We start from the raw sequence: 27,246 nt of genomic DNA on the forward strand, positions 1-27,246 counted from the left end.
AAATTTATAGCACTAAATGCCCACAAGAGAAAGTTGGACAGATCTAAAATTGACACTCTAACATCACAATTAAAAGAACTAGAGAAGCAAGAGCAAACACATTCAAAAGCTAGCAGAAGGTAAGAAATAACTAAGATCAGAGAACTGAAGGAGATAGAGACACAAAAAACCCTCCAAAAAAATCCATGAATCCAGGAGTTGGTTTTTTGAAAAGATCAACAAAATTGATAGACCGCTAGCAAGACTAACAAAGAAGAAAAGAGAGAAGAATCAAACAGCAGCAATAAAAAATGATAAAGGGGATATCACCACTGTCCCCACAGATATACAAACTACCATCAGAGAATACTATAAACACCTCTACGCAAATAAATTGGAAAATCTAGAAGAAATTGATAATTTTCTGGACACTTACACTCTCCCAAGACTAAACCAGGAAGAAGTTGAATCCCTGAATAGACCAATAGCAGGCTCTGAAATTGAAGCAATAATTAATAGCCTACCAATGAAAAAAAGTCCAGGACCAGATGGATTCACAGCTGAATTCTACCAGAGGTACAAGGAGGAGCTGGTACCATTCCTTCTGAAACTATCCCAATCAATAGAAAAAGAGGGAATCCTCCCTAACTCATTTTATGAGGCCAACATCATCCTGATACCAAAGCCTGGCAGAGACACAACAAAAAAAGAGAATTTTAGACCAATATCCCTGATGAACATCGATGCAAAAATCCTCAGTAAAATACTGGCAAACCAAATCCAACAGCACATCAAAAAGCTTATCCACCATGATCAAGTGGGCTTCAACCCTGGGATGCAAGGCTGGTTCAACATATGCAAATCAATAAACATAATCCAGCATATAAACAGAACCAAAGACAAAAACCACATGATTATCTCAATAGATGCAGAAAAAGGCCTCTGACAAAAAAAACTCTCAATAAATTCAGTATTGATGGAACATATCTCAAAATAATAAGCTATTTATGACAAACCGAAAGCCAATATCACACTGAATGGGCAAAAACTGGAAAAATTCCCTTTGAAAACTGGCACAAGACAGGGATGCTCTCTCTCACCACTCCTATTCAACATAGTGTTGGAAATTTTGACTAGGGCAATCAGGCAAGGGAAAGAAATCAAGGGTATTCAGTTAGGAAAAGAAGAAGTCAAATTGTCCCTGTTTGCAGATGACATGATTGTATATTTAGAAAACCCCATTGTCTCACCCCCAAATCTCCTTAAGCTGATATGAAACTTCAGCAAAGTCTCAGGATACAAAATTAATGTGCAAAAATCACAAGCATTCTTATACACCAGTAACAGACAAACAGAGAGCCAAATCAGGAATGAACTTCCATTCACAATTGCTTCAAAGAGAATAAAATACCTAGGAATCCAACTTACAAGGAATATAAAGGACCTCTTCAAGGAGAACTACAAACCACTGCTCAGTGAAATAAAAGAGGACACAAACAAATGGAAGAACATACCATGCTCATGGATAGGAAGAATCAATATCGTGAAAATGGCCATACTGCCCAAGGTAATTTATAGATTCAATGCCATCCCCATTAAGCTACTAATGACTTTCTTCCCAGAATTGGAAAAAACTACATTAAAGTTCATATGGAACCAAGAAAGAGCCTACATTGCCAAGACAATCCTAAGTCAAAAGAACAAAGCTGGAGGCATCATGCTACCTGACTTCAAACTATACTACAAAGCTACAGTAACCAAAACAGCATGGTACTGGTACCAAAACAGAGATATAGACCAATGGAACAGAACAGAGCCCTCAGAAATAATACCACACATCTTCAGCCATCTGATCTTTGACAAACCTCAGAAAAACAAGAAATGGGGAAAGGATTCCCTATTTAAAAAATGGTGCTGGCTAAATTGGCTAGCCGCAAGTAGAAAGCTGAAACTGGATCCTTTCCTTACTCCTTATATGAAAATTAATTCAAGATGGATTAGAGACTTAAATGTTAGACCTAATATCATAAAAACCCTGGAAGAAAACCTAGGTAATATCATTCAGGACACAGGCATGGGCAAGGACTTCATGTCTAAAACACCAAAAGCAACGGCAACAAAAGCCAAAATTGACAAATGGGATCTAATTAAACTAAAGAGCTTCTGCACAGCAAAAGAAACTACCATCAGAGTGAACAGGCAACTTACAGAATGGGAGAAAATTTTTGCAATCTACTCATCTGACAAAGGGCTAATATCCAGAACCTACAAAGAACTCAAACACATTTACAAGAAAAAAACAAACAACCCCATCAAAAATGGGCAAAGAATATGAACAGACATTTCTCAAAAGAAGACATTCATACAGCCAACAGACACATGAAAAAATGCTCATCATCACTGGCCATCAGAGAAATGCAAATCAAAACCACAATGAGATACCATCTCACACCAGTTAGAATGGCGATCATTCAAAAGTCAGGAAACAACAGGTGCTGGAGAGGATGTGGAGAAATAGGAACACTTTTACACTGTTGGTGGGATTGTAAACTAGTTCAACCATTATGGAAAACAGTATGGCAATTCCTCAATGATCTAGAACTAGAAATACCATATGACCCAGCCATCCCATTACTGGGTATATACCCAAAGGATTATAAATCATGCTGCTATAAAGACACATGCACACGTATGTTTATTGCGGCACTATTTACAATAGCAAAGACTTGGAATCAACCCAAATGTCCATCAGTGACAGACTGGATTAAGAAAATGTGGCACATATACACCATGGAATAATACGCAGCCATCAAAAAGGATGAGTTAATGTCCTTTGTAGGGACATGGATGCAACTGGAAACCATCATTCTCAGCAAACTATCGCAAGAACAGAAAACCAAACACCGCATGTTCTCACTCATAGGTTGGAACTGAACAATGAGATCACTTGGCCTCGGGAAGGGGAACATTACACACTGGGGCCTATCATGGGGAGGGGGGAGGAGGAGGGATTGTATGGGGAGTTATACCTAATGTAAATGAGGAGTTGATGGGTGCTGACGATTTGATGGGTGCAGCACACCAACATAGCACAAGCATACATATGTAACAAACATGCATGTTATGCACATGTACCCTAGAACTTAAAGTATAATAATAATAACAATAATAATAATAATAAATTAACATATGCCAACTATCAGAGTCTTAATTTTCAGTATTACATATTGTTTCCTTTTATAGAAAACAAAGAAAATTAGATTCTAGTATTTAACAAAGTTAATCTGGTTCTTTATGTTTTAAATCCTTAATTTTTATTGTATTATTTCCAAACCCAAACAATTGAATTTGCTATATATACACATGTATTAAAGTAACAGCATGCCTATTGTGGGTTGGATTGGGTCCCTGAGAAATATTCTGAAATCCTTACCCCCAGTACCTGTGAATTGAACTTGTTTTGGAAATAGGGCCAATGTAGAAGATCCAGTTAAGATGAGGTCCCTTGGTTGGGTCCTAATCCAGTATGACCTGTGTCCTTATAAAAAAGGTAAAATATTAGCACATATAGAAACACATATAGAGGAAAGATTATGTGAAAGCACAGGAAAAAGTCCATCTACCAGCTATGTAATGCCTGGAGCTACCAGAAGCTAGGGGCAAGCCCTGGAACACATTCTCCCTCACAGCACTCAGAAGGAATCAGTCCTTCTGCCATCTTGATTTCAGACTTTCAGCCTACAGAACTGTGAGACAATACATTTCTCTTTTAAAAGCCTTCTAGTTTGTAATACAAAAAAACTAACACAATGCCTTTTATCATATGTCTTATTTTATAAATAACATAATTTTCACAAAATATTGTATAATATATGTATAAGAAAAATCATATCGATTTATTTTGACTAAGTTATATAGGATGCAAATTAATTACATTCCATTTACATTTCCACCTTGATTAGACTGCTTATAATATATATTTTAAAGTACTATGATTTTATTTTTTTATTTTTTATTTTTATGGGTACATAGTGTGTATATTTATGTGATATATGAGATTATTTGATACAGGCGAGCAATGTGGAATAAGCACATCATGGAGAATGGGGTATCCATCCCCTCAAGCATCTATCCTTTGAGTTACAAACAATCCAATTACGTTCTTTAAGTTTTTTTAAAATGTACGATTAAGCTATTATTGACTATAGTCACTCTGTTGTACTGTCTAACAGTGAATCTTATTGATTTTTTCTAACTACATTTTTGTACCCCTTAATAATCCCCAGCTTCACTGCCCAGTCCCCTACAACCCTTCCCAGCCCTTGGTAACCATCCTTCTACTCTCTGCCCATGAGTTCAATTGTTTTGATTTTTAGATCCCATAAATAACTGAGAACATACAATTTTTGTGTCTCTGTATCTGCCTTGTTGCACTTAGCACAATAATTTCCAGTTTACAGTTCCATCCATGTTGTGGCAAATGACTGCATCTCATTCATTTTTATGGCTAAATAGTACTCTATGTGTATATGTACCACATTTTTTAATCCATTCATCTATTGATGAATGCTTACATTGTTTTCAAGTCTTAGCTATTAGAAACAGTCCTGCAACAAATATAGGAGATCAGATATCTCTTTGATTTACTGATTTCCTTTCTTTTGGGCATATATCCAGCAGTGGGATTGCTGGATCATATGGTAGCTCAGTTTTTATTTTCTGAGGAACCTCCAAACTGTTCTCCATAGTGGTTGTACTAATTTACATTTCCACAAACAGCATAAAAGGGTTCCCTTTTCTCCACATCCTTGCCAGCATTTGTTATTGCCTGTCTTTTGGATGTAAGCCATTTTAACTGGAGTGACAATAGATCTCATTGTAGTTTTGATGCACATTTCTCTGATAATAAGTATTGTTGAGCACTTTTTCACATGCCTGTTTGCCATTTGCATGTTGATATGGTTTGGCCGTGTCCCCACCAAAATCTCAACTTGAATTGTATCTCCCCAGAATTCCCACATGTTGTGGGAAGGTCCCAGGGGGAGGTTATTGAATCATGAGGGCCGCCTTTCCCATGCTATGCTCGTGATGGTGAATAAGTCTCATGAGATCTGATGGGTTTATCAGGGGTTTCCACTTTTGCTTCTTTCTCATTTTTTTTTTGCTGCCGCCATTTAAGAAGAGCCTTTTGCCTCCTGCCATGATTCTGAGGCCTCCCCAGCCATATGGAACTGTAAATTAAACCTCTTTTTCTTCCCAGTCTCAGGTACATCTTTGTCACCAGCATGAAAATGGACTAATGCAGTAAATTGGTACCAGTAGAGTGGGGCACTGCTGAAAAGATACCCAAAAATGTGGAAGCGACTTTGGAACTGGATAACAGGCAGAGGTTGGAACAGTTGGGAGGGCTTAGAAGAAGACAGGAAAATGTGGGAAAGTTTGGAACTTCCTAGAGACTTGTTGAGTGACTTTGAAGAAAATGCTAATAGTGATAATGAACAATAAGGTCCAGGCTTATTGTTGGTCTGAGATGGAGATGAGCAACTTGTTGGGAACTGGAGAAAAGGTGACTTTTATAACATTTAGCAAAGAGACTGGCAGCATTTTGCCCCTGCCCTAGAAATTTGTGGAACTTTGAACTTGAGAGAGATGATTTAGGGTATCTGGCATAAGAAATTTCTAAGAGCAAACCATTCAAGAGGTCACTTGGGTACTGTTAAAAACATTCTGTTTTAAAAGGGAAACAGACCATAAAAGTTCAGAAAATTTGCAGCCTGATGATGTAGAAAAGAAAACCCCATTTTTTGAAGGAGAAAATTCAAGCTGGCTGCAGAAATTTGCATAAGCAGCAAGGAATCTAATGTTAATTCCCAAGACAATGGGGAAAATGTCTCCAGGCTATGTCGGAGACCTTCATGGCAGTCCCTTCCATCACAGGCCTGGAGGCCCAGGAGGAAACAGTGGTTTTTGTGAGCCAAGCCCAGGGTCCCTGTGCTGTCCTAGAGACTTGGTGCCCTGCATCCCAGCTGCTTTAACCATGGCTGAAAGAAGCCAATATACAGCTCAGACTATGACTTCAGAGGGCAGAAGCCCCAAGCGTTCACAGCTTCCACATGGTGTTGAGCCTGCAGGTGCATGGAAGTCAAAAATTGAGGTTTAGGAATCTCTGCCTAGATTTCAGAAGATGTATGGAAATGCCTAGATGTTTAGGCAGAAGTTTGCTTCAGGGGCAGGGCTCTCATGGAGAACCTCTGCTAGGGAAGTGTGGAAGGGAAATGTGGGGTTGGAGCCCCCACACAGATTCCCTACTGGGCCACTGCCTAGTAGAGCTGTGAAGATGGCCACCTACACCCAGACCCCAGAATGGTAGATTCATCAACAGTTTGCACCGTTCACCTGGAAAGACCACAGACAATGCCAGCCTGTGAAAGTAGCTAAGAGAGAAGATGTACCCTGCAAAGCCACAGGGGCTGAGCTGCCCAAGACCATGGGAACCCACCTCTTGTATCAGTGTGACCTGGATGTGAGATCTGGAGTCAAAGGAGATCATTTTGGAGCTTTCAAATTTGACTGCCTTACTGGATTTTAGACTTGTACGGGCCCTGTAACCCCTTTTTTGGCCAGTTTCTCCTATTTGGAATGGCTGTAGTTACCTAATACCTGTACTCTTATTGTATCTAGGAAGTAACTAGCTTGCTTTTGATTTCACAGGCTTATATGCAGAAGGGACTTGCCTTGTCTCAGATGAGATTTTGGACTGTGGACTTTGGGGTTAATGCTGAAATGAGTTAAGACTTTAGGAGACTGTTGGGAAGGCATCATTGGTTTCAAAATGTGAGGACATGAGATTTGGAGGGGCCCAGGGTAGAATGATATGGTTTTGCTTTGTCTCCACCGAAATCTCAACTTGAATTGTATCTCCCAGAATTCTTATATGTTGTGGGAGGGATCCAGGGGGAGGTAATTGAATCATGGGGGCTGGTCTTTCCTGTGCTGTTCTCATGATAGTGAGTAAATCTCATGAGATCTGATGGGTTTATCAGGGGTTTCCATTTTTGCATCTTCCTCTTTTCTCTTGCTGCCATCGTGTAAGGAGAGCCTTTCACCTCCCACTATGATTCTGAGGCCTTCCCAGCCATGTGAAACTGTAAGTCCAACTGAACCTTTTTTTGTTCCCAGTTTTGGGTATGTCTTGAAACTCTCACGTCCAGCAGCATGAAAACTGCTATGGGTATGTCTTGGGTATGTCTTGACACTTTCATCTCCAGCAGCATGAAAACAGATAATATACATGTCTTCTTTTGAGAAATGTCTATTCAAATATTTTGCCCATTTTATGGGCAAATTTTCTAAATTTTTTGTAGTACCACATAAGCTTTGTGGTTTTTTTCCACTTCTGTGAAGAATGTCATTGATACTTTAATAGAGACCATATTGAATCTGTAAATTGCTTTGGGTAGTATGGATGCTTCAACTACATTGATTCTTCCAATCCATGAACAGGGAATTTGTTTTTTGTTTTTGTTTTTGTTTTCAGTGTCCTCTTCAATTTATTTCAGAGTTTATATTGTAGAGATCTTTCACTTATTTGGTTGTTAATTCCTAGATATTTAATTGTATGTTGGCTATTGTAAAGGGGATTACTTTTTTATAGTTTGTATTGTAGAGACATTGTTCACTGTGGAATGTAGAAGTGTCACTAATTTTTGTATGTTGATTTTGTATTCTACAACTTTAATGATTTTGCTCATTAGTTCTAATAGTTTTCTTGTGGAATCTTTAGGTTTATCAAACTGTAAGATCATATCATCTACAAACAAGGAAAATTTTACTTCTTCATTTCCAATTTGGATTCCCTTTATATCATTCTCTTGTCTGATTGCTCTAGTGAGGACTTCCAGTACGATGTTGAATAACAGTGGTGACGGTGGGCATCCTCGTGTTCTAGATACTCAAGGAAAGGCTTTCAGTTTTTTCCCATTTGGTCTGTTGAATTTGGCTTTCATTATGTTGAGGTAAGTTTCTTCTATATCCAGTATTGTTTGTTGTTGTTTTTGTTCATTTGTTTTCTTTTTTTGTTTTGAGATGGATTCTTGCTCTGTTGCCCAGGCTGAAGTGCAGTGGCATGATTCTGGCTTACTATAGCCTCTGCCTACCGGGTTCCAGTGATTCTTCCGTGTTAGTCTCCCAAGTAGCTGGATTTACAGGCATGTGCCACCATGCCAAGCTAATTTATATCCAGTTTTTTGAGGGTTTTTATCATGAAGAAATGTTGCATTTTATTGAATGCTTTTTCAGCATCAGTTGAAAAGATCATACAGTTTTCATCCTTCATTCTGTTGATATAATATCATATTGATTGATTTACATATGATTAACCTTCCTTCCATCTCAGGGATAAATCCCACTTCATCATGATTAATAAACTTTCCTATGTATTGTTGAATTTGGTTTGCTAGTATTTTGTTGAGAGTATTTGCATCAATATTCATCAGAGATATTGGCCTGTAATTTTCTTTATTGGATAAATCTTTGTCTTGTTTTGGTATCAGGTTAATACGGAACTTGTAGAATGAGTTTGGCAGTATTCCCTTCTCCATTTTTTTGGGAGAGTTTGTGTAGTGTGATTCTTAAATGTTTGGTGGGATTCAACTGTGAAGCCATCAGGTCCTAGCCTTTTCTTTATTGGGAGAATTTTTATTATGGCTTTGAACTCATTACTTGTTATTGGTCTGCTCAGGTTATTGGTCTTCCTGGGTCAATTTTGGTAGGCTGTATGTATCTTGGAATTTGTCCATTTCTTCTAGATTTTCAAATTTATTGGCACACAGTTGCTCACAGTAGTCACCAATGATCATATAAATTTCTGCAGTATTAGTTGTAATGTCTCTTTTTTTTCATTTCTGATACTATTTATTTTGATCATCTTTTTTTTTCTTAGTTGGGCTAAAGGTTTGCCAATTCTGTTTAACTTTTCATAAAGCAACTTTTTGCTTCATTGATCTTTTGTATTTTTTAATCTCAATTTCATTTCTTTCTGTTTTGATACTTATTATTTATTTTCTTCTACTAATTTGGGATTTGGTTTGCTCTTGCTTTTCTAGTTCCTTAAGATACTTTGTTAGATTATTTACTTAAAGATTTTTCTTTTGTTTGATGCGGGCACATTTAGCTATAAACTTCTGTGTTAGTACTGTTTTTGATATATCCCTTAAGTTTTGGTATGTTGTGTTTCCATTATCATTTGTTTCAATAAATTTTCCAATTTCCTTCTGAATTTCTTCATTGACCCTCTGGTCATTCAAGAGCATATTGTTTAACTTTCATTTTATTGTATAGTTTCCAAAATTCCTCTTGTTATTCATTTCTAGTTTTATTCCATTGTGGCCAGAGAGGAGACATTATATTATTTCAATTTATTTGAATGTTCTGAAACCCGTATTGTGACTAACATATAGTCTATCATTGAGAATGATCCATGTGCTGAAGAAAAGAACATGTATTCTGGAGCTCTTGGAGGAAATGATCCATTTGGTGTATAGTGCAGATTAAGTTTGAGGCTTTTGTCTAATTTTCTGTGCAAATAGGGTTTTGAAGTATCCAGCTGTTATTGTATTCAGGCCTATATCTCTCTTTAACTCCAATAATATATTCTTTATATAACTGGGTGCTCCAGTGTTGGGTGCATATATATTTTAAATTATTATATCCTTATATCCTTTTGTTGAATTGATCTTTTATCATTATAAAGGTTTCTTTTCTCATAGTTTTTGTCTTGAAATCTATTTTGTCTGATATAAGTGTAGTGTTTTACCTCTCTGCTTGTAACATATTATTATTAGTTGTACCCAGTAATTACTTCTCAGGATTTAAAAATTTGTTTTCAAATGCATATTACTATACTCCTCTTTGTTGAAAACAGAATCAGATTTCATCTAATAACAAGTCTGATTTTGATGGTTGGTTTGACAGTGAGGAAAGCTTTGCTCATTCAGTTTTATGGTAGATATTTTCCATACATTAGATGAGGTAGCTCTGTGGTTCCAAGAGTTTGGTGAATTTCTTCAAAATGTATTGTAAGATAGAAGTATTTTGTCAAAATATACTGTAATTCCACTGTATTGGGAATATATAATAAAAATAACTGTGTATTAATATTCTCAACTCTTTGTGACTAAAATAACATTTTAATATAACTTATTTTTGTAATTTTACATAATTCGTCTTTTTAATATAGGTGTGTTTGCTGGCTCAGATACTTCCTAAAATTAAAACAATTTTTTTCTCACAGCTAGTGTGAACTGGCTTCAGCACACCACTGGGTGAGACCTAAGTACCAATTAAGAAGAACTTATATATTTTCCCAATTCTAACAAGATCCTACATACGTGGAGTGGCTCACCAGAAGACGCACACACAAGTGAGCTAATGTTTCTGGAAAGTTGAGCCAAGAAATGCTCATCAATTGCATTTCTCCAACTCACCCTTGTTAATTTTCTGGACCCTTGGTCCAGTAAATCAATAACTTCTATCAGGTGCATGTAAGTGTGATCTCTTTTCACCAACAGGTTACTCATTAAAATGCTACAGAGTGGGTGAAACAAGAGTAAAAATGTGCAAACTCCAACACAAAATAATTAACCCTAGATATAATTTAAAGTATCCTAATAACATTACTAAAAATAAGACCAGGTTAAACTGTGAAAAGTGGTCCAAAAGAGATAAATATTGCTAATTTATCTTTATATTTTCAGTTCCTGACTCAGCACATGACATATACTAGGTTCTCAAAGAATAATCTCTTTACCAATGACCAAAATACATTAAATGCTTTTTTCCTATTATTGTATCATTTATTTTTTTATGTTATTTTATTTTTTTTGAGACAGAGTCTTGCTCTGTCACCCAGGCTGGAGTGCAGTGGTGTAATCTCGGCTCACTGCAAGTTCCACCACTCAGGTTCATACCATTCTCCTGCCTCAGCCTCCCAAGTAGCTGGGACTACAGGTGCCTGCCACCATGCGTGGCTAATTTTTTGTATTTTTAGTAGAGACTGGGTTTCACCGTGTTAGCCAGGATGGTCTTAATCTCCTGACCTCATGATCTGCCCACCTCAGCCTCCCAAAGTGCTGGGATTACAGGTGTGAGGCACCACGCCTGGCTATTGCACCAATTTTTTAAGAAAAAGTAAAGGATATAAAGTGGAAATGAAGGAGTTCCTCCCAAGTTCTAAACCTGCTGTCCTAGCATCCTCTTGAGTTAGGTATACTTCGTGGGCCTAATATATGCCTCAAGGATAAAATAAAGTGGTTGCCATAGTAATCTTTAACTCTATAACTCAAAATGTATAATATATAAAACCATTAGAAAAAAATATAATACTTAATAAAGTATAGATAATTGGAGCAATAGAATATGTTTAAAATAATTTATCAGGTGTTCCTAAAATTCTATAAAGTCTACCTAAAGTGCTTAAATAAAGTGTTTAAATTATTGTATCATGGTCAATTCTACATGTGAATTTAAGCATAAAGTGCTTAAATTATTGTACCATGGTCAATTCTACCAAACCTTTTGATAATCTATCTCCATTGCTATTTGAAAGAAAAAAATAGAGCTTTCAAATGATATAGACCCTATGTATTGATTCTTAGTAGTGTGTTTCAATCAACATGTGTTTTATTTTATATTGTTTTAATACACAGAAATGTCACTTGTGAAAAAAAATCTACCTACTGTTGTATACACAAGGAAGCATCAATCTTCAAAACAGTATGTTAGCCTGCGAGACTGCCTTAACAAAATACCACATATTGGGTGGCTTAAACAACAGAGGTTTATTTTCTCACAGATCTGGAGTTTAGAAGTCCATGATCAAGGTGGAAGCAAATCGGTTTCTGTAAGGGACTGTCTTCCTGGCTTGTAGACAGCTATATTCTCACTGTGTCCTCACATGGACTTTCCTCTGTGCATGTGCAGAGAGAGGCATCTCTGATGTCTCCTCCTCTTCTTGTGAGGACACTAATCTGATGGAATTAGGACTCCACCCTAATGACCTCATTTAACCTTCCTTACCTTACTAAAGGCCCTATCTTGGAATACAATCACATTGGGAGTTAGGGCTTCAACATAAGAATTTGGGGGAGGGCAAGGGACATAATTCAGTCCATAACAAACGATGTTTTAAGAATAAATGAAAACAATAATTGAAACAACAACTACAAACACTTATAAAAGACTGTATGTCAAATATTTTATACAAGACTATATGTCAAATACTGTTCTGAAAGCTTAATATTTATCTATATATTTAATCCTTCTAACAAGTCTTCAGGTTAGATAATATTATCACCAATATTTTACAAATGAGATAACTTAGGCACAGTAATGGAAACTTGCCCGAGTTTTCACAGCTAATAAGATAGGATCATGCTAATAGAGCAAGGGTACAAAATCATACAGGCCCCAGAGGGTACACTTGGTGAAACTACTAAAACCATCAAGTCAATTTAGGAATGGGTCACTGAGTCCCAACTTGTTTCTCAGCTTTATGAAGAGAACAGTCAATATAAACTACTATTTCATACTTGGGCTCATTAGCTTTTATGTAGAGGCATTCTCATTCATCTGTTTGAATTTTAAGATGAACATTAAGTCTTTCTGGAGAAAACTGTCAATTCAGGTGTTTTCTCTGACTGCCATCGGTTCTGCTAATATGCATATACTGCAGATATATTTGCCATTTGAACAATTTAGTTATTCTTACAAGAGAGGCTTATGTCAGCATTCTGTGTGCAAGAATGTGTAAATGGAATAAGAGAAACTGTAGTTATAAAGTGCATCACTTTATTGGGTGGACTTGGATATTTGGTGTCTAAACAGCCTGTTAAGGAACTCATCTGAATAATTCACTAAATATATTATGAATATTATACAGAGGCACTTGAAAGATGGTGTAAATGGTCTGCAGTAATATTTTCCAGACCAGATAATAGCAATTTATGAAGAAGGAAAAAGTGGCCATTACTGTCATTTATTTTCCAAAACTTGATCTATTCAGAAACTAAATAGACAGAAGAGTTGTATCAGATGATTTAATCAAACACAATTTGTTTTGAAAGGTCATTTGCATCATTTTCTTTGAAAATTAATTCTCAATATTAAATCCTAACTAATAAGACAGTTAAATAGTTTCAGTTCTTCCAACTATCTGTGCCATTGAGCTGGAATTACCATTAAAGCTAAAACACAGAATCAATTTTTTCACCTTGAAAACTTGCCTTCATCTCAACTGAACCAGCCTAAATATTTCTTTATTTCTTTAACTGAGCATAAACAGCCCCATTCACCTCACCAATCAGTATTTTCAGGATAAAAGTTGGCAAAATTTTTGAGAAGTAATATTACTTATATTTTATAGTTATTCTCATTTTAATTTGAAAATCATGTTTAATATATATTTTAACAGTTGTATTCTACTTTTAACAATTATACTGTTTTCCTCAACAGTAGTATAATAGTTTCCTTTTTAATAAAATTTGAGTTAACAAAGGTTGATTTTAAAAATTGATATTTAGTAAATAACAGTGGATTGCATGCACATAACAGAAATCGTGACAATGGTTTATAAATGAGAATTACACATCATTACATTATTCTAGTATATTCTTTTAAAATTAAATATTTTAATTACTCATGTGCATGGAAAAGTTAAAAAATAATAACCACATACAATAAACCTGACAATTATATAAACAAGATTAAAAGTTAAGAAAGTACAGGCCAGGTTCTGCAGCTCACGCCTGTAATCCCAGCACTTTGGAAGGGCAAGGCGGGTGGATCACCTGAGGTCAGGAGTTCAAGACCAGTCTGGCCAGCATGGTGAAACTCCGTCTCTACTAAAAATACAAAAATTAGCTGGGTGTGGTGGTGCACACCTGTAATCCCAGCTACTCAGAGGACTGAGGCCTGAGAATCACTTGACCCTGGGAGGTGGAGGTTGCAGTGAGCCTAGATAGGACCACTGCACTCCAGCCTGGGCAACAAGAGCGAAACTCTGTCTCCAAAAAAAAAAAAAAAAAAAAAAAAAAAAAAGTTAAGAGAGTATAACATGTTTATCAGTTATTGCTATTCACAGGAAAGGAGATCCAAATTCACCATGATCTTGTCTAGCCTGTACAGAGTCAGATTCTTGTCTTTCCTTTTTTAAAAAATTTTCTTTTCTCCCTTTTTTTCCTTCTTTCATTTTTTTTGTTTTTGGTTTTGTGTGTGTGTGTGTGTATGGATTGAAATGCTATGAAAAATAGCAATTTTCTATTTAAGCAGTTCATTACATCTTGAAATTTCACAATCACCTAGACCAACACTATAAGTTAAACCAATCTATGCCTTCCAATCTCTTCCAACTCCTACTTATTATATGTGTGAGATAAAGAAAGAGGTCAGTTAGATCAGTGATGGTAACAATAGTGACTATTTTGTTATGACATTCTTCTATCTCATGCCTTCAGTTATTCCTTGGGAGCTCTGCAACGTAACCTCAATCTATTTATGTGACTTTTCTCCCACTGTTCTACAATTGAGAGATACCTATCTCCGTATTGTCCCCCAAACACACCTGGTTCAGGTTTATCCCTAATCCTGTTCTGTTCTGTTTTCTCTACTTAAATGCATTTTTCTTTTTTCCCTATCTAACCAAATGATTTCTATCCTTCCACCATGGAGGGTTTCATTTTCCAGAAAATCTTAGATTTAATGTATCTGGCCCTCTTGTAATCATCTGTATAATTTATTGCCTACACATTAATTGCTGTATTGCCATAGTTGCTTATCTATGGCTTAGTTACTGAACTGGTTTATATCCATTTTCCCCCACTAGGATTTTAAGGTATTGGAATCAGGAATTATCTGTTGCAGTCATTTTTCCCCTGGAACTGAGCTATGCATATAGAGGTATTTAGTAAATACCAAATAAATTAGCACTAGGTTATTTTATTTATGCCTCACCTTAATCAATAAATTTTACATGGCTCCATGAATTACATGCAGTAAAACAGTAAAATGTGTGTGTATGTGTGTGTGTGTATATATATATATGAACATCAATATTTTATATATAAAGATTATATTTATATATCAGAAAAATACATATAAAATAGTTGCTAATTATTATTTTATTATGTAAACTACATATTATATTTGTATTTTATACATATAAAAATTGAGAAAAAAGCAAAATACAAATTAAATAAGAAAGTAAAACAAACACATATATGTATACAAACGTATGTCTCACAAGAATCCACCCAGATTCAAAATAAGGGCTAAAATTTTGTTCTAGGATTTCTGACCACTAAAGGAAAATAAGTCCAGACACATTGCACGTGGTTTTCATGTTTTATAAGAAAATACTCCCAATTTCTTAGAGAAAACAAAGCTATTTCTAGAATAAATTTCTTTTAAAAAGTTTCATAATGTCCAAGTGAAGAATAAAACCCTGAAAGGTGATAGATAAAATGGTCAACAGTCCTCTAGAATATGGCCTTTTATCACAGATCTTCAATTAAAACTAATGCCATAAATGTAAACTCCATCTTAGTGAACTTCAGGTTTTAAACATAACCGCTTGCCAAACTGAATAGATTGAAGAATATCATTATAAATTATAAACTCTATTTGTCTGATCTGTGGAGCTACCAGGACACATATCAAATTAATGAAAATAATTTAATAGCATATATAATGCCATTCTAATTCATTAAAACAAACCTATATCATAAGCATTTTTCTGTTCTCTCTATATCAGAAGAAACGTATCCAAATTGTACCAAGATGGCTATCATTTTATGCTATTTAGTATTGTGATATAATCTGTCTTCTCTGCCCCTTGCAGTCCTGCTATACTGCATACCTTGGTAATGGACTTTTAGCTCATGCAGATTAACCTCCATTATTCCTGTCCATAGTTTGAAGACTGAAAAAAATTCAACAACATTTGCAAACAATTATATTACTCTTTTTAAAAAAACCTTTATTTTAGGTTCAAGGGTGCATATGCAGGTTTGTGATATGGGTCAGCATGTGTCACAGGGGCTTCTTGTACAGATTATTTTGTCACCTAGGTACTAAGCCTGGTACCTAGTAGTTATTTTTTCTTATCCTCTCACTCCTCCCATCCTCCACCCTCAAGCAAGCCGCAGTGTGTATTTCCTCTTTGTGTCCATGTGTTCTAATCATTTAGATCCCATTTATAAGTAAGAACATGTGGTATTTGGTTTTCTGTTCCTCCATTAGTTTGAATTACTAAGTATATTCTATTACTTTTAATAGGTATCCCAACACATTGGTAAAGTGGTTGGTAGTAGAACAGCCATGTATAAAACCCACTGTATCCTTGTTTACGTATTTGCCAGAAAACCTCAGACCTGGAGATGTTTAAGGAGGAAACAGTCATGAGGTCTAGTCAGACTGTGTAACAGACTGACTGACTTCAAATCTGAAAGGAGAAAAGCATCTCTCCTCAGAAAAGAGAGCACATAATTTGGGGCCTATCCAAGTGGGAATCTACCCGTGGAGTTGGTTAAAGCAATCAGTTGGTGGAAACGGAGCCCACCGGTCAGACCAGAATTGATTCAAGTTCTGGACACAAAATGTCCTTGTTCATAACTTGACCATGGGTGGGGATACAAGTGAAATCTCCAACAGATACCTCATTTACCCATCTGGTAATAACACCAGATTTTGGTCTTAATGCATTTGGAGAGGTCTTATTCTTATTAAATTGGCACAGCTCTCTCCACAAAAAAGAAAAAAGAGCACATCATCGTTCCAAGATGGCATTTAAATCTCAAAAGATGTTTGTCTGTATGTTAGGGAAGGTACTTGCAGAACCCCACACCCACCCTTTAGGCAGGTGACAACTGATAAGGCCTTATCTCAATGAGCATGAATTGCTGTATATTCATAAACAAAAAGTAGTTTTAAAATAGGTGAAGATATAAAACACAAGGGAGCTATATTATGTGTACAAATGCCTAAACTCCCACCCACTTCTCAGAGTTTATTGTATTTCAAATATAAAATGTTTTGAAATATAACATCTATGGGAAGCATTAACATATTAGAGCCAACATATGGGTACATCATATAAGGACAATCTTAGTGAAGAATAGTATTTAAAAAGACAATGTGACAGATATTAATTAAGTCATTATCCTTATTAAGATTAAAGTAAAACACAATTTTGTGATTGTCCTCACCCCTAGCTAGTTCAGGGATTTTTAAGTTTCTTTGATTCCAACATTCTTCTCAGGGAAATCTTCTCAGGAAAGCATTTTACACATGGCTCAATATGCCACATATGTATGTGTGCATTTGTGTTTTTTAGAGCTGTCATAACAAAATACCACAGACTGAGTGGCTTAAGTCACAGAAATTTATTTTCTCACAGTTCACGAGGTTAGATGTCCCAGATAAAGGCGTCAGCAGGTTTGTTTTCTCCTGAGGCCTCTCTCCTTGGCTTGCAGATGGCTGGCTTTTTACTGTGTCCTTGCATGGCCTTTACTTTGTGTGCATACATCTCTAGTGTCTCTTCCTCTAATTATAAGAACATCAGTCCTATTTGATTAGTGCCCCATCCGTATGACATCATTTAATGTTAATTACCTCTTTAAAAGCCCCGTCTCCAAATACAGTAACATTCTAAGGCATTGAGTGTTAGGGCCTGTATTAGTCCGTTTTCAGGCTGCTGATAAAGACATGCCCAAGACAGAGTAATTTATAAAAAAAAAAAAGGAGATTTAATGGACTCACAGTTCCATGTGGCAGGGACACCTCACAATCATAGTGGAAGGCGAAAGGTAACGTCTTACATGGCAGCAGACGAGAGAGTGAGAGAGGCAAGCAAAGAGGGAAACCCCTTATAAAATCATCAGATCTCCGTGAGACTTATTCACTGCCATGAGAACAGTATGGCGGAAACCGCCCCCATGATTCAGTTATCTCCCACCAGGTCCCTCCCACAACATGTGGTAATCAGGGGAGCTATATTTCAAGATGAGATTTGGGTGGGGACACAGCCAATCCATATTAAGGCCACAACATATGGATTTTGGGAAGGTGGAGGGGGCAAAATTCAGCCTATAACAATGTGTGTGTGCTTATTATGTGATTGCAATACAGATTCACAAGGTAGTGCTTACCCATACTCTATACTATGTGACCTGAAATTGTCTTTCTATTCTAATACATTGTATTCTTCAAACAAACAAATCTTGGTTGTGACCCACTAGTTTGATTTTGTGACGCACTAATGAGTTGCAAACTGAAGTTTGACAACGTTGACCAAGTATATCTGGACAAGTATATGGTCCACTTAGTTCTTGGAGTAGGAGAAACTGTGGGGATATCAGATGAGATCGTATACATGGAATAGTAATCACTAGAGAGTCAGCCAATTGAAAAATAATAGTAACTGTATGTTAAACGTTATTTCAAAGTAGACTATGATACTGATTTAAAAAAAAAATCTAGATTTCTGAATCATTGAGTCAAGAATAGGAAGGTAATTGCATTTGGGGAATTTCTAAGCTTTCTTGCTGCTGACTTAAAGAGGGATCACCAGTGGAACTTCGCAAATGCTCTTCGAAGATACAGGAGACTCTGCCAACCCAGTGAAAGGAGGCTGCTCAGCATGAGTACTAGATGTAGAGGAAGAGATCATGGGAGAAAAATGTATTCAAGAGATGTTTCATCACAATCTAACCATAAAGTCTTATTAAATCTTCCTTCAGAGAAACTAGCCTTTCCATCTGTGGAAATATTATATTCTTCTAGGCACAGTGAGGACTACAGAGGCAACACTCCATATGAAAGTATCCTGTCTGGGTTTCCTCGTGGTCTCTAGATTGTAGTACAATTTAGTAGTGGCAGCTTCTGATGTCCTAAATATGTCATTTCTCCTTTACCCTTCATAAGTTCATTGTTATTTCATAAACCATTGACAAGCAAGCATTCTCCCTCCTTAACATCTGCTCCTCAACTGTTCTCCGTTCATATAGTGCTTCAAATACTCTTATAGTTCTCTAGTGCAGGCATTGGGCTCTCTCTGAGAATAACACTTTAGAGAAAAGAAAAAAATATATATTTTTAAAATGGCTGAAAGAAGCATAATGTGTCACACTCTAAGACATCTACATTTGGGTAGGAGAGTCATGGCACATATTTCCAAACTTCAGCTTGGTCTGTATTCCCTCCCACAAGGGTCCTGGTACAAGTAACTAAAAACTTGTCATAAACCCTAGACTTGTCATATTCCCAAAGGCAATCTGGTGCCTGGCTTTTTCCTTTAGATAAACACACAAATGTGTGTATGTGTGTTTGTATATTTGTATGCATTTGTGTATTTTTGGTGTATATACCAACACACACACCCATGCACACACTCACACACATGTATAGGTATATATACATACACATGTGCATATACATATATACATACACATATACACATATATATACATACACATGTGCATACACATACATACTTATGTTTATTCTGTAAAGCTTTTTACATAAATATCAAAGAGCCATTCCAATGTTAATTTACTTAAACCTACTCTCCAGTGAAGAGATAGTTCTTTCATTTTTATAAATAGACAAAATATAGAACACAATTTTGATATATCCCCCTTTATTTTAAAAGGTTAAAAATAGATTAGAACGGGCAGGACGCAGTGGTTCACGCCTATAATCCCAGCACTTTGGGAGGCCGAGGTGGGCTGATCACAAGGTCGAGACCATCCTGGCTAACACAGTGAAACCCCGTCTCTACTAAAAATAACAAAAATTTGCCGGGCGTGGTGGTGGATGCCTGTAGTCCCAGATACTCGGGAGGCTGAAGCAGGAGAATGGCATGAAACAGGGAGGTGGAGCTTGCAGTGAGCCAATATCCTGCCACTGCACTCCAGCCTGGGCAACAAGGCAAGACTCTGTCTCAAAAAAAAAAAAAAAATAGATCAGAACAAATCTCATCCCTTTTATTCTTTTCCTATAACAATAATTTCATTATTTTGTTAACTCTGAATATCTACCAGACATTTTTACTAAATTCAATTTTTAATGCTGCAAAAGCAATCCAAGAAAAACACTTTAGCGGAATTATCACAGTTTCCGGGATGAAAATCACTCAGTTTTTGCTGTCTAGTTCATCCCTGAAGTTTCTTAAGAAGCTACAATGTATATTGTGACACAAAAGCCAAGTTCTATAATGTCTTCCTTCACAGCAGAGTTGACTAAATGCTTTCGTTTTCCCACATGGAGGTTTCAAGGCAATAACTTTGCATAGTAAGGAAAGTTGCCATCACGTCATTTTCAGGAAAGTCAAACACGCATAGTAATGAAGCTGTTGACAGAAATATAAGTGAATTATGGCTTGGCAAAGCATGAAGCCATTAAAGGAAATATGTCCTCCAAGTCATCCCTAAGGATCAGCAGATTTTATACATGACAGCTTTTCTTTGCTTAATGGAGTTTCAATGGGAATTATAGTAGCACAGTTTGCATTACACTATTCGTTATTTAACATGTTGAAATATGGCTCCTAGTCAGAGTAAGTTCTAGAGAGAGTCGGGAAATAAGGACCCTAGAGACTTGCCTAGAAATGGGGATTGAAATTCCATTTAAAACCCCACGTTCACACTTGGTGTAAGTGATATTTTAGGGAGAAATACTTCCCTAAATGAGTGGATAGATGGATGTTTCGATGGATTTTTTTTCCAACCTAAGTTTTCTGAGTTTTTTATAATTTTACATTAGACATTGTTAGATCTTTAAATGAAGTTTACAGATTCTCAAAATTTAATACCGACTTGACTCAATCGACTTAACTCATAATTAGGACTAGTTGTTGTCTGCTTCATATCCAAAACATTTATTTGTAGAATCCAGTTAATAGTACTGGGTTCCAAAGAATGAGGATTCAAAAGACTAAATTATAAAAGGTAACAAAATTTATTTATTTATTGTGTACCTTGTTTTGGCCATATGCTGTGTTAAAGGTTTATTTCACAATTTATCTTTTCAATTGCCCTGAGGCAGCTGATCTTCTTTTTTCCCCTGCTACCAGAAACAAACTATTTTTAAAAATTACGTGAAGACTATGAAAGCTGTTATTTTGTGTCTTAGAGTTAATAGGGTGAGTGTTTATCATAGTGTTCTAATTTTATTTGAACTTTTCTTACTCAGTTTATTCCAAACACCTTTCCTTTCTGTAAAGTAGTTCAGAAAATCTCCATGTCCTGGTTGAATTTACTCAATCAAACCAAAAGGAGAAAATGCTGTTTAAATGCTGTTTAATACGTGTGTGTGTGTGAGAGAGTGTGTGTGTGTGAGAGAGTGTGTGTGTGTACAATGAGTAACATATATATGTTTTATATATAAATAAAAGTTTATATATAAATATTTTATATAATATATATCAAATATATGCTTGTATTTTATATATATAATTTTTTTTTTTCTTTTTGAGACAGAGTCTCACTCTGTCGCTCAGACTGGAGTGCAGTGGCACAATATCGGCTCAAGGCAACCTCCACCTCTTGGATTCAAGCTATTGTCATGCCTCAGCCTCCCGAGTAGCTGGGATTACAGGCACCTGCCACCACACCCAGCTAATTTTTGTATTTTTAGTAGAGATGGAGTTTCACTATGTTAGCCAGGCTGGTCTCGAACTCCTGACCTTAAGTGATCCATTCACCGTGGCTTCCCAAAGTGCTGAGATTACAGGCATGAGCCACCATGCCTGGCCAAAATGTTTTATATATATATAATTTTATTTATATATAAAAAGTTGTATATATATGTTACTCATTAGACATTATACTCATTAAACATTATATTCATTCAACATTGTACATTATACTATGCTTGACCAACTATATCACACCTAAAAGCTACTCATTTATATATATATACGTGTATATATATATAAAATACAAGCATAGTTTCTATTAAGAATGTGTCAGTGTGTTTGTGTTTATTTTAGAGTGTAAATACCTTTCTAAGGTCACCTGGATGATGGTTCTGCCATGAGCTCCAAGTTCTTTGTGATATCTTAGGTGTCCAGCATCATGTACAATCATGCACAGATCCGGTTGAATAGAGCATCACTGTATTTCTATGACTAAAAGCAATCAAGGGGTAATCATAGATTCCTCGGTAGAAGATAGTAAACCAGTTTGACTGAATGGACATGGGTAAAACTCTTACTTGAAATACGGGAATAAGTAGTAGTATTTATCTGGAAAACTAAAAGTTAACATTCAGGAGAGTCTAGAGAGATTCGATATTGGCATAGAAAGTAAATTGAAATGAGAATGAGAGGATTTGGTTGTTAGGGGATTAGGCTCCCAATGCTGGCTCTCTCTACCTGGCTTTGTGTCATTGGGCACATACTGGGTCTTTGTCTTACCTATAAAATGGGTTGTTGGATTAGATTTTTTTTACATCTTCAATTGCCCTTTTTTTCTTCCATTTTAAATCTTTTTGGAAGCTCCAAAAATGTACTAAATTGAATACCTGACTACATGAACAGTTCTGCTGTTCATTTATTTTACCCAATTCTTCAATTAAAGCTGATTATGTTACAATTGCAGAGATCACTGGGCAGGTAAAAGCACAAACTGAGTCAATTTAGCTTATTAGCATAAGTTAATATATGGGAGATCTTGGCCATTTGTGAATTATCTTATTCTTTCTTCTATGCACCTACCACACTATATATTTTATATATATATATATATATTTGTGTATATATATACCAATTACATAGATTTTAGCAACTGATATGTTGTATTGTCCTGTTTTATACCCAGGAAGCCTGTAATTCTCACTGCCTGGATAATGTGGATAAATTTTTTAGTGTCTTGGATTGACATTTGGCTGTATTTCTTTATTCATAACTTTGTAGACTACAGTTAATGAAATGAAAGTTTGCTACTGATTTATGAGTAATTGGTGCTAAAAAAAGTATTACCTCATATTTTATTCATGAATATGTTTAAATATACCTATTAGGTCAAGTAAATCTGTACCATGGAAACTAAATATCTGTAAAATAAAGTTGAAATTGATAAGATCAGCAAATATAACTATAGCTCTTTCCACACACCAGACATTATTTTACGTGCTTTAGAGATATAATCTCATAATTTCCACAACAACCCTTTAAGGTCAGCACCATCCTGAACCTTATTTCTTAGAGAGATTAAGTAACTTTCCACAGCTGACAAATGGCAGAGTTGGGGGTTGAACTAAAGTAGTCTGAAACCAGAGTCCGCATCAACCTGAACATGAGAAATATTTTCCTGTCTTTGAGTTAACCAGTAAAAATGAAAATAGATAATTTTTATAAGATTAATTTTTCTAGAGCAGTATCAGCAAACTAGTACATGAGCGAATTCTAGCCTTCTGTTTTCAAAATAAAGTTTTGTTGGAACACAACCATATGCATCCATTACATCTTGTCTATGACTGATTTCACATTACAATGTCAAAGCTGAGTAGTTACCACAGAGACTATATGGCCCAAAAAACTTAAAATATTTACTATGCTACCTATTATAGAAAACGTTTGCAGACTTGTGATCTAGAGGAATCCTACTCAAGTTTCTTCTCTTTGAATAATCAGTCTTCTTCCAACCTTCCTCTTGTAAATCCATAATGAGAAGTTGTCACCGATAACATGTATTCACATTTATTCTGCCCATGCCAGGATTCAAAACATGGCATTCTTTTTACCTTTTTTTTTTTTAACCATTCAAGCGAACTTTCTTATCTATTTCGTTTTATTTATTTATTATTATAAATAATAAATAAATTTATAAATATAAATAAGTTTATAAATATAAACATATTTATTAACGTATGTAGTAGGTAAATGACTTTCTTTTTTTCTTCTTGTGCTGATCTCGAATCAGCCTGCTCTCAGATCCATTCTTTCCCCTTCTTGTGCTTTGCTCTCTATCGCAGGGGACCTGATCCCTGCAACCTATATTTAAGAGATTCCTCAAAAAGATGGCATCCAACTGAGTTCAACAACAGGAGGCCTCTGGAAGATGGGGAGGTAGGGAAAAGTCAAAGTATTTCTTGCCCTCCTTGCACCTACTCCATGGTTTATTGTGGTTCCAGATTACTAGATGATGGAGTAGGAGACAGGGCTACAGCTCACAGATTCTAATAACATCCTCTCCCCGCTCTGGTCCAAGCCTCTTGATATGGCTAATCTCTGGACTGTCTCATCACTCCATTTGGCTTTGTTGACTTTCCATCTCTTATATAACCATTCCCCTGCATTTAATTACTTTGGGTTCTTGAAGTGTGTTCTTTACTTTGGTTTGACATTGACCATTATAATCCTATTTTGTATAATATTTAGAGATAGACTATACTCTTAACATTTGGTTAATTGCCAAGCATGACTTTACAAAAAAAATAGGCCTGTGAGAGTTAATTACCCAAGTTTTTTACATGAAGTATATGTTTCCAAAAATATGCTACTAGTGGAACAATCTTATAAATTGAATTTGTAAGACACACACACACACACACACACACACACATACACGACTTTCCACTTACTTTGAACTCTGTTCAAGCACAACAGATTGCCAAATTCCATAGAAAAAATAATAAACCCAACCCTCCTTTTAAAGCATTATACATTTCATCTTAACCAAACATATTTCAAAGTTTTAGCCTTTAGATGCAAAGAATTACTGGAAAATTCAAAATTAAATATGATACATGAAAATTAAAGAAAAAAGCCTCTTTCTGCCATTTCCTCGTTCTGAAGCTAAACACTCAATAAGAATTCAGCATGAAGACAATATGAATGCCTCCCTTAGGATTCTTGCCTTTCCCAAAGATAGAAACCAAATGTGACTTGTAATGTGATGCTGAAGTGAAAAAGAATAATAGTCAATAGGTATTTTCAGATTTAGAATCTAACATGCCTTGTTCTGTAAAAAAATGGTTTCATGTATATATATCACATTTTATACATGACACAGTTTTATATATTATCTACAAAATATGTTTTTCATTTTAAAAAACTGCAGAAATTTGAGATAAAATGCATCATAGGTCATGTATATAAACTTTAGGAATATTTATACGAATACACAGTGCCTTTTTTATTTTCAGAAACAGCAATCAATGTGAGGAAATACATTTTAATATCTCTTCATGCAGAAAGCAGGATGGCATTAAGGATGTTTTTCATTGGCTGAAAATTTCCTGAATTTCTTCTTATTCTTTCCTTCCTCCTCTCTCATTTTTTCCAACTTCTCTTCATTCTCATTTTAAGTATGCTTTGTAATGTTATGGCAAGAGTAGGAATTTTGGAGTCAGGGACATTCAGATGCAAATCTCAGATTCTCCACTTCTTATCTGGGACAATTATATACTTCTTTGAAAGTTTATTTCCTCCCTTGCAAAATATGTGTAATGCTCTCTCTTCCACAGAATTTTTTAGAAAAAATATATAAATTTCTTTCAATATGTACACTCAGTATATCTTAGTACCCTCAACTTCGTACCCTTTTCTCCCTGCTACCTTCAATATTTAACATAAAAGCCAACAAGTTCCATACACACCATTATCTATGTTAATTTTCCCTCTTGTAAGCTTGGATTGCCTTTTTATAAATATATCCATTTGATGAATTAGAGGAAAATACTAAGTAATATGCAAATTTGCAATTCTAATTTATTTCCGTTTATTCTATTAACTGTGTCACTACCTCCAGCTAATTTTAATGCAAACAACTATTTAGAAGGTCTATAGAATTCTCCCTATTGTGTGTGTGTGTGTGTGTGTGTGTGTGTGTGTGCGCGCGCGTGCGCGCGCGCGAGATGGAGTCTCGCTCTGTTGCCCAGGCTGCAGTGCAGTGGCCAGATCTGGGCTCACGGCAAGTTCCGCCTCCTGGGTTCAGGCCATTCTCCTGCCTCAGCCTCCTGAGTAGCTGGGACTATAGGCGCCCGCCACCACGCTTGGCTAATTTTTTATGTTTTTAGTACAGACGAGGTTTCACCGTGTTAGCCAGGATGGTCTGGATCTCCTGACCTCGTGATCTGCCTGCCTTGGCCTCTCAAAGTGGTGGGATTACAGGCGTGAGCCACTGCGCCCGGCCTCCCTGTTTTACTTGCTCCTCCAGTCCATGCATAGTAAGCCTCTCTTACCCTCATCACCATCCACACAACTTAGGAGGAAATGCACAGCCAGACATGGAAAGGTAAAAAAGAGAGATAGATAAGGGAATTTGTAAGCCTAACAGGACAGTCAAGGCGTTTGTTCCAAAAGACCTGTAGGATGAGCCACTAATTAGAAAGGCCATTTACTTGTAGCAAGTAACAAGTTGTCATAGGTGAAATTCTGGTAATTCTATTAGCATAAGATGCATGTTGGTAATTATAGACAGTTAACTCCCTGGAGATGCTGAATCCTAAAAACAAGAAGCAAATTATAAATGTTCGGCAGTGACTATCGCTCAGGAGATGAAAGCCAATATTTGAAGAACATGTTCTCATTTTACTGAGTTTTTTTCCACTGTGATAGAAAAATCCTACTCTAGATTGATTATTTATGTAAGTCCCTAAACTTCAATGAAACGTAAGCAGGATATAGTTCCACATGCCTATACCATCCAAAGCTCTAAGTTCCTAAGTTATCTCAAAAGGGATGGTTTAGCCAGTTGCCAATTGCCATACATTACTTATTTTTGTTGCACAGGTATAACTTAGAATCCTATTTTTTATACCACTTCGATATTGTGGGGTGCCTTCTAATAAACATTTTAACTTTTCTATTGGAGTATTTCATTTGATATCAAGCCAGGCACTTTTAAAAGTATATAATTTTATTAATAATGCAAGAAAAGGAGTGGTTGGAGAGAGGGGTGGGGGGGTTAAAGAACTGGGGAAGATATTCTTTGCTCTTACTCCCAGGAAGGGTAACAGGCCTTGATGTTTTCAAAATACAGCCTTTCTTTGGTGAATCCATTAAATTTTGTTTTAGAAATTAAATGTTTGTGAGAGTGGGAGACGATATAAAATAAACCTTTCATGTTTCCAGAAGTTAAAAACAAATTACCTAAACCCCTGGTGTAAAACTGACTCACTTCTTGCCTCCCAGAATTAGGAAGGACTCAGTCTCTGCTGGTTTTATCAGGTGAGCAATTTAAACAGCTCTGGGTCCAGGACACCTGAGGT

Source organism: Chlorocebus sabaeus, chromosome 27, assembly GCF_047675955.1.
Source record: "Chlorocebus sabaeus isolate Y175 chromosome 27, mChlSab1.0.hap1, whole genome shotgun sequence".
In the NCBI taxonomy this organism is placed as follows: Eukaryota; Metazoa; Chordata; class Mammalia; order Primates; family Cercopithecidae; genus Chlorocebus; species Chlorocebus sabaeus.